Source organism: Ambystoma mexicanum, chromosome 6q, assembly GCF_040938575.1.
Source record: "Ambystoma mexicanum isolate Mex_15411 chromosome 6q, UKY_AmexF1_1, whole genome shotgun sequence".
NCBI lineage: Eukaryota > Metazoa > Chordata > Amphibia > Caudata > Ambystomatidae > Ambystoma > Ambystoma mexicanum.
Window position 1 is genome coordinate 1,436,610,950 of NC_090937.1, and position 17,660 is coordinate 1,436,628,609.

The window sequence follows — 17,660 nt, forward strand, 5'->3', positions numbered from 1 at the left end:
GTAGGACACCAAATGCACGGCGTCAGGTCTACGCATGCGTGCGGGTGTTCTATGAACAGTGTTCCAGTCCCCAAACTAATTAAAAGTGCGACACACGTGCGGCGGACAGTTGCGGACAGGCATGATGTTCGTAGGGGCAAGGGTGTGTTACGCATGCCCGCGGGTGTTCTACGGACAGTGTTCAGGTCCCCAAAGAAAACAAATGTGCGTCACAACTTTGCAGACAGGCAGACGGGCTATGTGTTCTACGGACATATTTGTTCTGGTTACGGACAATGTGAACAGGGGGGATGTTCTTAGGACATTTTATTTTGTATAGCGTTGAGCATGCACACGTCTTTAGTGTTCTGCGGACACCTCCATTTTGACTACGACCAATTCAAACAGGTATAGTGTCCTTAGGACACCCCCATTTTGGTTAATTACGGACAGGTGGACATCTTGTGTGTCTTAAGGACACTCCCATCTTGATTGGGGACAGTATGAACAGGCATAGTGTCCTTAGGACACCCACATTTTGGTTAGCTGCGGAGAGGCGGACATCTTGTGTGTCCATAGGACACCCACAATTTGATTGCCAACAATGCGATCAGGTATAGTGTCCTAAGGACACCCCCATTTTGGTTAATTGAAGAGATCCCGGACAGCCGCACTGACCGCGGATACCCTAATTGCCTTTTTTAAAAATAATAAGACACAGAGGAATATACTAACAACACACTTAATATTTTATTATTGTATAAAAGTAAAAAAAATATATAAGAGAAGGGGAAGCAGAAACGGACACAAAAATAGGGCAATTAGGGGTTTGGATATATGATGGATATAGGGGAGGAAGGGAGTGAAGTCTCTTCACAACGTTTTTCTTGCTGGGGAGTTTTTGGGGATAGTGGGTGGGACATGGAGAGGGGGTGCAGGTACATGTGGGACAGTGATAGCTGATTTTTTCTACAGTCCTCCACAAAGTTTTTCATATGCATGAAATTTTTCATTAACAGATCAATTTTTAGCTCCATTCGTTTCAGAGGATCTTCTAATGTCTCTCTTGGAATATTATATTTATTGTCTGTATGGTCTGTTAAAAAAAAACAAATTTGTTAAGTACACATAAAGTAATGGTTATTAATTGGCTTATATAGAGAAGTGTAGTGTCTACCATTAGTATCACTGTCTTCACTCATTTCTTTTCGAGGAACATTTTCTTCCAGCCATTCCAACTTACTAAACATTTGTGTAAAAAAAATAATATTAGTTTTAGTGTACGTAATACAGAAAGTTTATACATATATACAATAAATGTAGTGTACTCACTAGTTTCTTGCTATGTTTTGCTGTTACTGCTGCGTAGGTGTCCTGTTGATTTGTGCTGTGGAATCTCTGTGAGGTATTTCTGTTGGAAGCATATTTATTGTGTTTTGGTATATTCCACTATGTTGCATATGTTATGTAATTGGATTATATACACAGTTTCACTTCTTATTCATTATTGAATGTAATTTATTTATGTGCTGAATTTTTAACATGTTTAGTGTTTTTTTTGGATGATATAACAATGTGAGATACCCCCTGAGTTTTTGGATAGCGTTGATGTTGTCCGAGTCCGTCCGCGAACACGCGCAGCTTGTGCCGGGTTGTAGGATGCCAGAGGGATCCTGTTAGGTGCAGCTGCGACACTGTAGTGGTGAATGAGACTGGCCGGAGGCCCCATACTGGATCCTGACCTACACCGTGAGATGTATGCTTGCTGAATTAACCCACGCCGGGTCTCCGTGGACATGAAAGCTGCCAGCTACAAAACACTGACATCTGAGGGGGCATACTCGAGATTGTGGGAGGCCGCATTCTAATCATCTACTCCGCTATAAAATCACAGTGTTTCTGATGGTGCGCACCCACTGCATTTTTTGACTGGACCTGAAAAGGATGTGTGGCTCTGCCTTCCACCTCAGCGGCGGGGATTCTACATCTTGCTGCACTGTGCAGTGGGGACTCGCTGTAGAGGTGAGTGAGGAGGGGTTAATAATTAAATACCAAATTACACTTCGAGATACTGTAACGTCCCAGGCGGTTGCTGTTTGTGCAGATAGCTGGGTCACAGTGAGCAGGAGTAAGCTGCCAACTACTACTACGAAAGCAGGTTAAGGGGTACAAACATACTTTAGCCCTTGTAGGGCTCTCTAGAGTGGGTATGGTGCGGGCCTACCAGTATCTCTGTGGTGAGATGGGGTGCTGATGGTGCCTATATTAATGCGCAGGGGTTGAGGTGGTGGCACGCCCTAGTGAAATTCCGGCCCAGGCTCTAATGCCAAATCCTGAAGTGACAGGCGGATGCCATAGGTGAAGTTGCTGGGAGTCGGAGCCCGGTACATGGTGACTACACCTGGGGGAGCTAGTGCCAGGCCGCAAACATCAAACAGCGAACTGGACAAAGATTGAGGAATTATCCTTAGGGTCTGCATGCGCGTTCTGGCCCTCAGGCACTTTGCACAGCGGAGACCACCTGCTCAACTGTCCTAGGTGCGACACCTGTTGAAGGTGCCCATCTGACTTTAATCTTGCTACAGAGGAGCCATAAATGCAGTTAGGTTGGCCTGTCACTAATAGATAACTGTACGCCGCACATCAAAGGAAGGATCCACATAGTGGGGTTGCCGTTGACCCCCCATTACCATTTCTGAATAGAATATCTGGTGGATACCTGGTGAGGAATTAGCATGACTAAGGGCTCTGGAACCAGAAAGAAAGGGCCAAAGGACTTGTATACTAATACCCCCGCACAGGCCCAGTGCCCAACAGAGACTCCAACTGATGACGAACAGCCCTCATCTTCAAACACTGCCAGAGACGATCACCTCCTTGCGGCTATGCAGTGAACATGAAGCTGGATGACATTGTTTCTACCATAGGGTCCCTGAAGTGCAAACTGGAGATGGCGGTTGCCCGTATCACATTGGCGATGACTAGGATTAGCAAAACGGAGGACAAAGTTACTAAACACGACCGAGACATAGCGCACTCGCAGCAGGAGTTCAGCAAAATCTGCAATAAATGTGACGACTTGGAATCGCGCTCTCTGCGAAATAACATCCGTTTCATCGGGATTCTAGAGGCGGCCTGTAAAAGCCATATGTAACATTTGTCGAGAACCTGTTGAAAACGCTGTTCCACCCATACAAATGTTCACAATAATTCCTGGTTGAGAGGATGCACCGAGTTCTGGCTCCTGTCCCCAAACCAGGGGCTCCTCCCCGCACCACCCTTGCTAAACTCCTCAATTACTCGAACAGGGACCTCATTCTATGCATGGCAAGAGAAAAAGGGACTCTGTGATACGAATCCTCAGATATACATATATATCCTGACTTCACCGCCAATATACAGGCGAAGCGCAAGTCATATGATATAGTTAAAAATCTACTACGCATGAGGAAGGTACCGTATGCGCTACTATATCTGGCGAAACTGTGGTTACAACATGATGGTTGGGTGCATTTTTTTGAAGATCTTACAGAAGCAACAGCTACATTGAGTCCACAATTTATATACCATTCCCGAGGAGAGACCGGGATGGTGGGGCAGTACCCCCACAATCAATAATGGGCCTGACAACATGAACAACGATTGATACCCATATGTGGCGTTAAGCCTATATTTTGCATAGACTATGGGCACACACATTTAATGGCTTGGGGAGGGCTGCGTGAGGGCGCCCATCTGAGTAGAACCGCTCACTGCTCATGGTGCTCCCCAAGGGATATCGAAATGTGTTCTATTGTGTTATGGATTCTATTGTCGAGTTGGGGGTGATGATGTGGGAGGGGGAAGCGACAATGTTAATCTGAGCCGCAGATTTACGGGTGTCACAAGGTCTGGCTTAAAGGTTGTTAAACTTAATGTTGAAAAACAGTGCAGACTGCTCCTCAACAGCACACCACAAACAAATCCTAGGTTTTGCCCTGCAGTGTCTGGACTTCAACTTATTACAATCAAGTCATAATAGAGAATAATATCACATTCATGTCATGGAATATCTGTGGTCTCAACCAACCTATTAAGTCACAGAAGGTTGTTGCATACATGAATCGCCAGGCCCCACGAGTGGTTATGCTGCAGGAGATGCATGCCATGGGGGCCGAGGCTATACTTATTATTCATCGCAATCCCAGGGGTGATGACGTTGATACATCACAAAATCCCTTTCCAAGAAACGAAACACAGCATAGACCCACAAGTCAGATATGTTATTCTATGGGGCGAACTGGCGGGCACCACCACAACCTTAATAAATACATATGGCCCAAATACCAATGACCCTGAGTTAAATGGACAGATATTATACATCCTACTAGGGGGAACCGACACACATACCATCTGGGGCAGGGACTTTAATATGATACTATGACTGTGTAATGGGCAGATCCAGATACACTCAACTGGAATTAACTAATGCAGGCTGAACGGTGTTAAGCATAATGAAACACTTTGATTTAGCTGATGTATGGTGAGGATGCAACCCAAATACATGTGAGTACATGTACTACTCGACAGTCCATGACACCCATTCTAGAATTGACTACTGGCTGATACCTACCTCACTTATGACATGAGTAAAAGATTGCAAAATCCTCCCTTGCACAATTTCTAATCACTCCCCTGTTACTATGACACTGTTGTGGAATGGACGGGCTGCCCCACGGCCCCTGTGGTGCATGCCCCCTTCATGTCTGTCAGACCCAATTTTCCTGGAGACCCTGCATAGTGGTACAGCAGAATTATTTCAAAGAAATGAAGGAACGGTACAATATCATGGTACGGTCTGGGAAGCCTTCAAGGTGTGGGTCAGAGGGGAGGTTATTTCGATAGCTTCGGGAGCAGTGAAGGACACTAGATGGGATCTTGGAAGGGTGGAAACTGACCTCAAGAAGCTAGAAATTAATATGGCAACACACTCGACAGTGCCCTACTTGGATGTATCAAGGGGAATCTCTTGAAGTTCAGAGAACTGGCGGATAGGGAGGTTCAATTGATGTATTATCCTATACGAGCACAGCGCTACGGGGAGCCCAATAGACCAGGCCGCATTCTTTATTCGGGATCGATGGTTGTTCGGCTGCAGAGTTGGAGAGCTATCTAGATGAGATACCGCTCTTGGTGCTGCCATTAGAGGCCCAACTGTGCATCAATCAACCACTGACCCCCAAGAAAATAACTGATGCCAATATGTCACTCCCATCTGGTAAGGCACCTGGTCCGGATGGGTTGGGTATCGAATTTTACAAAGAACTGCATTCTGCCCTTGTTCCTAACTGGCTGCGACTGTCAGATGAGTAGCTCAGGCTTGGTCGGCTTCCCCCCTCCCTCTCTGAAGCAAAGATTACGGTTCTGCTGGCCAATATCCTTGATCAATTCGGACACAAACATTTTTGCCAAATTGCTATCCACCCGGCTCCTCCCATACATGTCAAAGCTGGTTCACCCAAACCAATCCAGATTTAACCTGGTAGATCAACCATGCTCAATCTGCAATAACTGTTTGGTATCATCTCACAACTTAATCCAAGTGTGCAGGCGGTCGCTGCTTCATTGGAGGCTGAGAAGGCTTTTGACTCAGTCTCATGGCAGTTCCTTTTCTTGGTGCTGGGGCGGATGGGATTGGGGAAATTCTTTATACAATGTCTCCACTTGCTATACGTCTCCCCAGCTGCCATGGTCTGTACTGAGACCACACTTTCTCCTGAGTTTGTGCTTGGGCGCAGTATGAGACAGGGTTGTCTGCTGTCTCCACTACTGTTTGCGGTAACCAAAGTACCCCTTGCATGTATTATGCACCTTAAGCATATTCATCGTGGCTTGCATATAGCCGGACCACCACAAATTATTTCCCTCTATGCCGATGACTAACTGCTATATATAAGAAATCTGGCTATAAATCATGCCCCTACACTGGGCGAGGTGCGCAAGTTCGCTACCTACTTGGGATACCGTATCAACTAAGCTAAATCAGAGCTATTTCCGCTGAATGAAGCCACTATGAAGCTCCGCCAGATCGGGACCCGGATAAACTTAAGTACCTAGGCATAGTGATCACGCACCAGCATCGCTCCCTAATGGCTGAAAATCACGAAAAATACTTACAAACACTGGCCGACAAATTGAACCTGTGGGCCAGGATTTCATTTCCCTATATGGCAGGCTCGCCCTTTTAAAAAGGATAGCGGTTCCAAAATGGTTATATTACTTTACTAACAATCCAGTCTGGCGCACCTGTGCAGTTTTTGATAAACTGTGATCATTATCAATTGGCTTTGCGTGGGGCACTAGAACCCTGCGAATGAGATGGGAGACCATGACCAGGCCGTACGAGCAGGGCGGATTGCAGGCCCCAGACTTTGAGCTGTATTATGAGGTATCACAAGCACAGTTTGCCAGATACTGGAATTCCCCACAACACAGGCCGATCCATTCTACACTAGAGGAATACAGTGCCTCCCTGTCGAGTTTAAGTACTATTGGTCTTGCCAACCGACAGGACACATGCACGTCTGATCCGGTCCCCACGACGGTGAGCGCTTGGGCCAGAATATTCAAGAGGGTGGGCACCTCCACAGCCTACGTCGGGGCGATACTGCTCAGGAATTGCCACGGGCATCCCCCAACATATGATACCGACATACAGAGAGGGTGGGACCCAGATGGAACACTAACACTGCATGATCTCTTCCCTGATGGCGCTTTCGTTACTCACACAGATTCCTCAGAAAAACTGAGTAATAATCCAATCAAATCACTGCAATACTATAGAATTAGAGCGGTGGTCAGTGATGTGTGAGTGTGATGTATTGGGGACTGTGGTCACTGGTGGGAGCCCCAGAGGACTGGTGTCCAGGCTCTATAGGAAAGGTTAAGAAGCTCAGATCCAAACTCAAAATGCCAAAGAAAAGTGGGAGGAAAATTTGGGCAGGTCAGTGGATGACGCTCAGTGACTCCGCTGGTGCTGCTTGACCAAATAGATATCCCTTACTGCTAGACACAGACTTATACAATTATAAAATACTCAATAGATTGCATTACGCCCCCACAAAAATTGCTAGGTTTTCCCCCACAGCTAATGGGAGCTGCATCAAGTGTGGCGCTGACGTGGCTGACGCATATCATATGTACTGGACCTGCCCGCGGGTAGCCCAGTTCTGGCAGATGGTTACAAACTATTTGTATGAAATCACAGATGTCCCCCCCATGCTAATACCCCTGAAACACTTGTTTGGTGAAATAGGAAGGGTAACTGTCAAAATACGTCATCTATTTAACCTTGGGTGTCTGATTGTCAAAAAATGTATACTATATCATTGGAAATCGAAGGCGGCCCCAGACATTAAAATGTGGATCAAAGAAATGGCTTAGGCCAATGAGTGTGAGGAGGGCTATATCTCCCTGGTAACACCAAGTTGTAGGCCTAAGGACGTCTGGGAGCCTTTCCGAGAATACCTAAGGAAACAGAGATAGACTCAGTGAAGTCCATGTATGGATGTACATAACAACATATGCTACTCTAATAATACCTAAATGTATGTATATAATTATGCTCACTGCTGTTGATGACATAAAGTTGTGGAAATGTGTATAGGAGGAATATGTCTTGCACTGCAGTAAATAAAGTTTTTTCAAAAAAAGGTTGTAGTAGGGCCATGCAATACAGTTCTCTATGTTGTGAAGATTTAAATAACTTTATATACTTAATTAGACTTAATTTCCTTCATAAATTGAGACTGAATATTTTCCAGTTGTCTCATTTGGTGTGACATTGTTTGTGTAGGTGTAGTTTTGGGCAATGTCATACAGCACATGTTTTCCAAAGCAGTACTTCTGTTTGGGTAGTATGTTTCAATTAAATTGTTTTTTAAAATGTCCTGTCTGTTGGGAACATTCGCAGCTATGTTTTCTATCTCTTGGTAGGATTTTAGTACTCTATTTTTGGGATGAAGCTGGTCCAAGGTTCAACCAGGCAATGTGCTCAGATTTGCCATATAGGGCTGTACGTGTTAAACGGTCTACAGCTGCGTAGCCCCCGCATTCTCTATGAGAGAGCATTTTTATACCAAAGCTGTACAATTTCTGTGATAGTGTTTTGTCAGGTGATATGCTATCTCAGAGGTCCTTTAGCTCTGTTTTCTCAGCTTTGGTGAGATAGGCTGTGACATATCTTGCAACTGCAGTGGAATTGTCTGCAATGTATTGTATGTCTATGTTTGCATTCCACAAGAGGGCAATGATTGGAGTGTAATCATGGATGTGCTTGGATGCTTCATCCCTTTTAATGTTGTATGCTTTTTTAGGGGATGTGCCTTTTACTCTGTGTCTAACAGAAGACATCAAGCTACTTACTTGTCCTTTTTTGCAAACTGGTCTAGGGAAGACAAAGCGACTGTTGGTATAGTATTTCCCTTTGTTTATATATCTATGTCAGCAGTGTTTGCCACATTTATGTTTTTGGAAACGTAACACTTGTGTATGTAGGTCACTATGTGTGGTTTCTGAAGGGATGCTGCAGGTAATGTATTTTTCAATAAACTGTAAAACGGTGACGTCACTGTCATGGCCAGATTTTGGAGCATCTTTTATCCACAAAAGCATGTGGATGTGTGGTGCTCCGCTGAATTGATATTATTTTCTCCAAAAGAAGTGTTGCACTTCTCCGAGTGGAGGGGCAGTTGTATTGCCGATAAAATTCAGCATGGCAATGAAGCAATGTTGAAAGTACCCTGATACATTTACAGGGTCAAGAGAACGGAGTTCTCCTGGTGTTTTTATATCTATTCCATCTTTATTTTGGTTTGCAGTGCGTAAGAAGTCATGCACATTATCCCATGCATACTCTGCACAACTTAAAGTAACAAACCATGTAGATGGCCTTAGGTGCCTTGGCATACAACGTACATCAGCGTGACATGGGAATCCAGTATTCTTTTGTACCAGGCATGTTTGCCAACAGATTTGTGATACTTGACTGCAAATCTTCATCTTTGCCTTTTATTTTTTTAAACAGTTGTGTAGCGAATATGTTAAAAAAGTTAGAGCCTGTTTTTAATGTGTAGGTCGCGGTGTTCTTCAGCACGAGTGGAATGTCCGGAGTGGTGCCAGCTGAGAGGCAACCAGCCAGGTAAGCCTTTAGAGCAGTTCGTAATTTCTAAATGTCTCTACTGCTTTCTTTAATGTTGCCTCTATCTTCCTCTTTCAGGTCGTTCTGTCCGGGAGGCGTGCAGATTCGAGGAAGCTGTTCTCAGTAGCTGAAAGTGTTTAAGGATGAAGACTGTAGGTAAGATGCTGCTGCTAATGATGTTCCTTTTGTCTCCTTGCAGGTTCTGCTTCTCTGAGGTTCGAGGGAATAGCTGGACACGGTGAGCGTCACGTTGCAAGCTCCAAAGTAACGTGAAGCGTGTTGTCTTGCTCGGGTGTGGTTTAAGTAGCCCCAACAAAATAGTCCAGGTAAAGTAGTCCCTAGGCTACCACACCCAAAACACTAGACTGCATAGCTTGGTTCTTAGAAAACAAGCTATGTGGATGCCTCCATGTTGGCTGACAATACAATAAAGTAGTTCCCAAGCACATTGTTTTTCATGGTGTATGAGCCTGGCGCCATAGGTGACAGGACTGGCCCCATGAGGGCTTTTGAAGAGGATGCCAGGCTCTAGAGGCTCGAGTCCTGACTCCACCTGGCCAATGGGTTTGCCAGAGGGGGTTTTGGGCGAGGTACGTGACAATATATTAACCTGTCACACACTGAGTGGCAATTACAAATGGTGTACAAATCTATTTTATCTGCTTTTACTTTCATTTATGAAAAAGTGGCACAGTGCTGCTGTAAATGCAGATATGCATTTTTTAACGTTCTTAAAAATGCTTCCATAAAATATTTTGAAAAGCACAGCATTTTATATGTTTATTTGATGTACATGTCACAGTTCCGAACCTTGAAGTTAGTTGTGTTTTTTTCTTTGTATTCTGGGACTTTTCGTGTTTTTGTTTTATTATGGGAGAAGTGGAATTGGAGGTGACAGAATGCAAAGGAAAAAAGAAAGACTTAAGAAGCACCAATACATTGGAATGGGTGATTTTGGGATGCATGCATTTGCTGCCAACATATTAAACTGGCAGACACTAAGTGCCATTTAAAAATGGTTTACAAATGTATTTCATGTGCTTTTCCCTTATTTTATGAAACACTAACACAGTGTTTTCTATATGCACATATTCATTATTTAACTTTCATCACAAGGATTGTAAATAGAAACAGTTTGAAGCACAGAGCACTGCAATTGTTTGCTGCTTCATGTGAGCAGGTGATGAATGCTGGACTGCATGGCATTTGCTACAGTGGTTAAAAAAGAGAATATGCTTATTGAGAAGCTTATTACAGGTAAGTAGCATGAACCCTTTATATATATGTTTATATATGTGTGTTCACAAACAGCTGCAATGGCAACAGAAAAGCGAGCTGCACTCTCTGAAGAGCAAATTACACCCAGGAAGTGGAGTCCATATAATGGCAAAATTCCTTTATTGGTGGTAATGTTTAGAAATCCATAAAATAGGGCATTCCCAAAGATTCAAACCGAAAGTTTGGCAGGCATTAAGTGTTTCGTGACTAGCGCCTCGCTTGTTCACATGGCCAACCTGTGAAAATTGATGTATATTTATAGGAGGAGTCATGATTCTCAACCATGTGCCAACATAATGGTAGCTGGTGGTCCACGCTGTCAGCCATGTTGCAATGTCTGCATTGGTATCTGTAATAGGTATATATATGCTGTCATGCGCAATTAAATGCTGACAAGTTTAGCATAAAAGCTACAAAGATGCATACAAGCCAATGCATACCAAACAATACCAATATCTCAAGGATGGACACACATTGGTAGTATCTAATCACAGATTCACAATTCATGCTGTAATATTCCAGATGACATGTAAATCCATAAAGCATGTCATGAAAATTCGATTTGCATTCGCAATGTATATTGAATACTGCAAGATAGAAATTAGCACGTGTTTTTAAGATGGCACAGGAGTGTTCGCCGTGGTGCAACAAAATTGAATATACAGCATGGAACCGGTTGCAGGCGCACAGTCCACCAGAAGGGAGAAGGCGCGTCTCAGTCAAAGTTTACACAAGACTGCTCAATGCTAATGTACAGTGTTACGAGGCATGGTGAAAGTGCCAATGCTTATAATAGGTCACTAACACTGATGGAAAAAACCCAAGATGTGTCACATTGCGAATGCAAAACAGGCAATTCCTTGGCTACCCCAAAGCATGGTAATCCAAATTTCTGGTGTGCTTTGTTTTTCAGCACAAAGCCTGTAATGCAAATGCAGATACAACAATAGCCATGCCAGAAGTGTCATATGTCACTCCTGCATCCCAGTATTCAACAATGCTTATGTGCAAAATCACGCAATTCAATAAAGTGCTGTTTGTAGGTGCCAGTTGGCAGCTGGTCACGGGCCTTAGTAGTATAGGTTTAAAGTTCAAATTATTATTTACCATAGAACTACAAGTTAAAGTGCAAATGCAATAATAATGGCAGTGCAAGGTAAGGCATATCTCACTCCAGCATAACAAAACTCATTGGCACTCGTGCAAAATTGCGCAATATAATAATTTCATTTATATATACATATTTGTGAAATAGTTGAAGACATATTTTTTAAATATATGCATACCTGTACTATGTTTTGTTAGATGCATATCTTGATGAATCTGGAAATATAAATCTTGGACAGCTGTAGAGTACTGTGAGGACCTCATGGTGACAACAAGTAAGACAGACACAAGTGATCACAGTTGAAGGGTGTTTATTGAACAATTCATGTTTTATGAAGGGTGGAAAAACACCTAATCTAAACCTAAATTTAAGATGGGGGCAAGCATCGACCATCAAATGAAAATAAGGCAGTCCTAGTGGCATTGTGTCAAATAAAAAAGGGCTTATACTAAGAAACCTATTGCCAAACCTCATAACTAATACAAAAAGGGGTGTGGGATAGTTCGCAAGAAAAGAAAAGAAGTGTTCTCAAATAATATGTCAGGATGCGGTAGCTTGGGTCCCCTTCCCCATGTTTTGGACACAGGATGAGACAGAAGCTTGGAGCACAGTACAGTCTCTGGCTTCTCCAGGACGATACGACAGTTCTAATGGCAGCTCTCAGGACACCCTCTCGTGCTTTCACTTATCAGGGCTGTCGATGGCCAAGTCTTGTTTCACTTGAAAGTCTCCTGCCTTCGAAGACCTGACGTGTTCACATAACAAAACAAAAGTCCAGTTAACAAATGAAAAGTTTGTTTCCAATATTCGCTGCGTGTTGGCTTCAGCCCTGGGTCCCCTTCTTTTGGGTGCTGACCCTAATTACTAGTTTATCACAGTTTCACGGAGGGTGATGGCTTCACCCCTTGTCCTCCCCTTCTGGGCGCTGACCCTTCTTGTATCGTATTCCACAAATCTTAATGTCTTTTTAAACAGTTCCAAACACACTGGGCCTCATTACGACCCAGGCGGTAAGGGGTTAACGGCGCTGTAAAAGGTGGCAGCGCCGTTACCACCTTCCCCATTCCCATTGAGCCCTATGGGGCAAAAATGGGGATGGGCCAATGGTGAATGGGGAATTACCGCCCCGCCAACCTTGTGATGGGGGCGGTAATTCCGCCATTCACCATGGCGGATTCCGGCGTCAACCATGGCGCTAATAGCGCCATGGTTAACGCCTGGGTTGTAATGACCCCCACTGTTTCTTGGGACTTTAGACTTTGCCCTATTGCTTCCCTTGTTTCTTCTCACTGCAGGATTCACTTCCCTTTCTTTCACTTAGTTTGTAAATCAAAGTCTTTCGATTGTACAGGGATTTTGCTTGACCTTCAGTAGGACCACTTTGACCTATTCTGCTGGCTCTCCCACAGCTTGCTGCTAACTGTAGTTCCTCTCACATGGGGCTTCACCAAAGTCTCTTGGCTTAGCACCCACGTGGTGCAGGTTTACCCCCTTTAACACATGTTACAATTCTTTCACAGTTCATAGAACTTGGTTCAAACTTGCCACTCTGCGATTCTCACTCAACACACCCCGGTTCTTATTATTTTCCTATTCGACTCACTGGCTGTGATGAAACGCTTGGCTTTTCTTCTTCCTTGGAGTCAAGGCCGGTACCACGGTCACTGGAGCTTCCCTTGCTCCTGCTTATCGGCGTACGCTTGCCCCATGTACCGTTGACATCTACTGCAAGACACTTTCTATATTGTTCGCTGTTTTAGGGCCTCATTCCGAATTTGGAGGCAGCCATGGCGCTATTTGCACCATGGCTGCCTCCAAACCCGGGTCTGTGTCCAGTCTGGGTGAATGGGGACTTACCGGGACATTACGACCTGTGCGGACCCAGTAAGTCCCCATTCAACCAACCATTCCCCATTCCCTTTTGAGCCCCATAGGGCTCAATGGGAATGGGGAAGGCGCTAATTACGGGCCCGTAAATTACGGGTCTGTTATTAGCACCTTGGTCCCTTAGTGGGACCCGCAAAGGACATGTGGTCAGACCACACGGCCTTTGCGGGTTCCGCTAAGGGACCTCGGAATTGGGCGGTAAGGGTTTAACAGCACCGGTCTCCTTACCGGTGACCGTTAACCCTTACCGCCCAACTCGGAATGAGGCCCTTAGTCTCTCTTACACAAAGGTTCCGTGGGTCTGGGACAAAAAGGGCAAAGTCACTTCTGTCTTCGCCTCCCTTTCGATTCCCGACACCTTTCTCCTTCTTTTGAACTGCCACGCCTCATTATCTGTCCTGTCGTGCCTGCCTGCCGTGCTCAAACTGGTTCTACCTTTTATCCCTGTGGGGAAGGGTAGGGCCATAAGGTGTGTGCGATTCTGATCTATTATTTGACTTGCATGACCCTTGTATTGGGATATTTCAGGTAAACTGCTTGGGTGTGAGTCCATAGTCCTTTGTGTTGTGCGAAAGTGTTTGCGTTGGAAAATGGGTTTCAGTGGTTTAGAATGTCCTACGTGAGGAGAGGGGGGGAAAAGGTGTGAAAGGAAGGGGGATTCCACGTCTCACCCATCAGTGTGCCACTCCCCGAGGACCCTCATCCAGGTGATCCTCCCTCACTGGTCCACTGCCAGGAACTGGATCCAATAGCGATGGCTGTGGCCTGGCCACCTGGATGACATATAGGAGGTGTCATGATTCCCAACCATGAATCATGGAAACCGGGGACTAGCTAGGGAGACACCATGAAACCGGGGACTAGCTAGGGAGACACCTTCAGGTTTCTCACAGTACTTATTTTTAAAGCATATGTCTTTTGTTAACAGGAGATATGTACTCAGAGTTCAAGTGTACAACTGACAGGGTTAGGTGTAGAGGTTTTGAATGTGATTGGTGGATGGATGTGCGACTCTTTGAAAGCAGCCAATGAGGGAGTGTTGATAACATGAATGTGGAAAGGGTAGAAGGGCTGCCCCTTTGCTGCGGGGTCCGCCGACACCGCTGTGGTCTGCAGATTGCACATGCCACATCTGGGTCCTTTGAGGATGCCTAGCATAGAAAGAGGACTGTGGGGATTAGCCAATCAGGTTTGCTGGGTGTGATGTACAGGAAGAGAGTAGTAGGAGTTTTGTTTGCATGAGTTGTGAGAGCAGTGACAATGGCTATGGCTATGTGTTTGAGAAGGCAGACTATGTGGTTTCTGGGGAACTCTTTAATTCAGTCATTGAAGGTGTATGCTGATAATCATGGCATCCTTTCAAATATTGGATTGGCAGAAGTGGAAGTTTCCTAGCATGCAGTTTGTGGCTTAAACTGGGCAAGCTTGCTTTTTGTCTGTGAGAGTATGGCTCGCTTTAAATATCCAGGCATTGTGATTGTGTAATGTGGAAGGGACAGTTTGGAGTTTGTGACTAGTGTCTTTGCAAGTTGTGCTCAAGGATTTCTTTTAAAACCTAATGCAACTGTTTTTTGCTGCTCAGAATATTGTTTCAGAAATAAATCACAGGTGCACATGGAGATGTCCAACAAACCTTTACAGTCCTCAAATTGAAGAATCAAGGCAGATAGTCAATGAAGATGTATCTGTTTTTTTATATGCTGCAGGAATGTTGTCTTTTGAAAATGATATATAGGTTATCATAGTGTGTATTTTTTTGTATAGATAGAGTTCACTTCACAGATGCCGGAAATGCAATCTTCCTTTACAATCTTAGGAATGCATTGAAGAAGTTCATGTAAGGAAATTGTAAAGGAAGATGTAGAGTGTACAGTACTACTGTACATAAAAGCAAAGAAAAGAAGAAAAGAAATAAGCTTATAGACTCTATCTACTTTACATTTTTCAGTAAAATAGTTAGACTCAATAAGATTCTCCAACATTCCCTTAGCATTTTCTGCTATGCTAATGGACATAATGGACAATAGCATACTAGAGAAAAAGAACAAAGCACAGAAACAGTTTTCTGTCCCACATACTTGTCTCTAGCATGCAATAAGGACCATAATCCATGGCCCTTTATGACTATACGTGGTCTCTGCAGTCTGCTCTCCAGGGCATGCTTTATTAAAAAACCCGGATTGCATGTGCACACCATTGCACAAGGCAGCCTTTTTACCCTTTTTACTATTATGTGTGTACCACTCCCTCATTGCCTGCTTTAGAACAGTCACACATATATCCACCAATTCGTTAAAAAAACTCTTCAGATAAGTCTATCAGCATATTAAACTTCCACACACCAACTGCCACTTAAAAATATTGTACAAATCTTTTCCATATGCATTTCCCTTGCTTATCCAAGAAGATTGTACACACTGCTGCTATAAATGCCCATATGCATTGTGCAGTAGAAAAAGTGCATGAATGGAAAGAGGAGTAGGGATTGCCAAGTGCTCATAGAAGCCCAGACGGAAGGTACCAAGACATGCCAAAGTGGGAGGCCACTAACAACCTGTTGGTGCTAAGGAGTCACAAGGGTTGGTACACAGCCACCAGGCGTTACACCCACAAGGGCAGTGCTGGAGGGTGCAGGGGTGTACTGGTGTCAACTAGCTATAGTGCCTGGAAGCTGTGAGGTTTATGAGGGACCAAGCCACCAGTGTCAGTGGTAATAGTTAGCAAGGAAGAGATTAAGTAAAACGGGAACACAAAAGCACAGTTTTGAGATGTTTTCTGAACTTTAGGAAGTCCAGCTCAAGTATTAAAGGAGCATGAAGGCTTTTCTGAAGAGAGGCACTGGCCGAAGACAGAGAAATGCCCTCCACTCTCTATTTCAAAAAGCATTTAACAAGAAGAGTATTGGAGTTACAGCATCGGAGCGCTGTAGCAGTGTATTATTTAGGGAAACTAAGTTGGGCATATATGCCTTGCAATTAGCAGGACCCAAAGTACATATTTTCGGTTTGCAGCAATACCATCCCCGGGCTTCAGGCCAAGGATAAATCTTGCAGCCCTATTCTAGATTAGCCGAATGGGGTATAAACAACAAATATAAAGGTTAAAGAAGAGTCTGTTGCAGTAGTCCAGCCTACACAGTACCAGGGCTCTGCAGACATTGAGCTTCTGGGGGAAGTAAGGAATGGTACAATGCCTGTAAGGAGGTCAAGCTCAAACCATAGGCTTTCTTTACAAGCTTAAAAGAGTAAGGAGTAAAAGAGAGAAAAGATCTAAACATAACCCCAAGGCTTTTGTCCTCACAGATTGGTAAGAGTAGACGGCCCAAAGACAACAGCTACAGGGTTGGAGAAAAACAGAGTACAGGTGTCATAATAAGAAAGATCTCCATATTACTGCCACTAAGACAGATATTAGCCACACACAATGCCTCAGTGGCAGTCAGACAAACAGGGATAAAAAACGAGGACAACAAATTCGTTCAGGGAAGTTTAAGGAAAGCTGTGTATCAATAACAAAACACTGGAAATGAGAAAAGAAGAAAGACATCAGATGTTCCAGTTATTGAGGAAAACAGATCAGCCAATCCAGTGGTCCCATCCATGATGCTAAAGGTATCACGTAGCTGTTTAATAAGGTTCACTGTATGAAAGTTAGATGAGACCTCAAGGAGCACTATCCTCAATTGTAGTGCAACCATAAATATTATATACACTTTAATTATATCGCTCCACCATATTGCAAATACTGTATACTCTCCCTGCATTACCTATCATTACTATATACACATTACTATACTCTGGGCCTCTTTATAAGGTTGCTGGTCCGGTAAGCTTGCCGGTACCGTTGTTACAGGACCGGCAAACTAAGGGGATTGCTCGCGGGTGGCTGTCAGCCCAGCAGGTCTGACCTGCCGGGAGGAACAGCACCCATGAGCAGACCTACACGGTAGCGCTGGCACCGTTATGCTACCGGCCTCCCCATTTCCATTGAGGCCTATGGGGCTCAAATGGAAATGGGGAGTAATAATTACAGGCACCCGGTAATGGGCAATTACCGGGTCCAGCGGGGCCGGAATGCCCCGGTAATTTCCCATTGCCGGGTGCCGGTAAAAAAATGACTCCGGCGGCAGCCGTGGCAGTCTTTAGCAGCACAGCCACTGCCTCAGTCATAATGAGGCCCTATGTGTTACCAGTGGCCAGATTCTTGGGAGAATCTGGCCACTTGCCACAA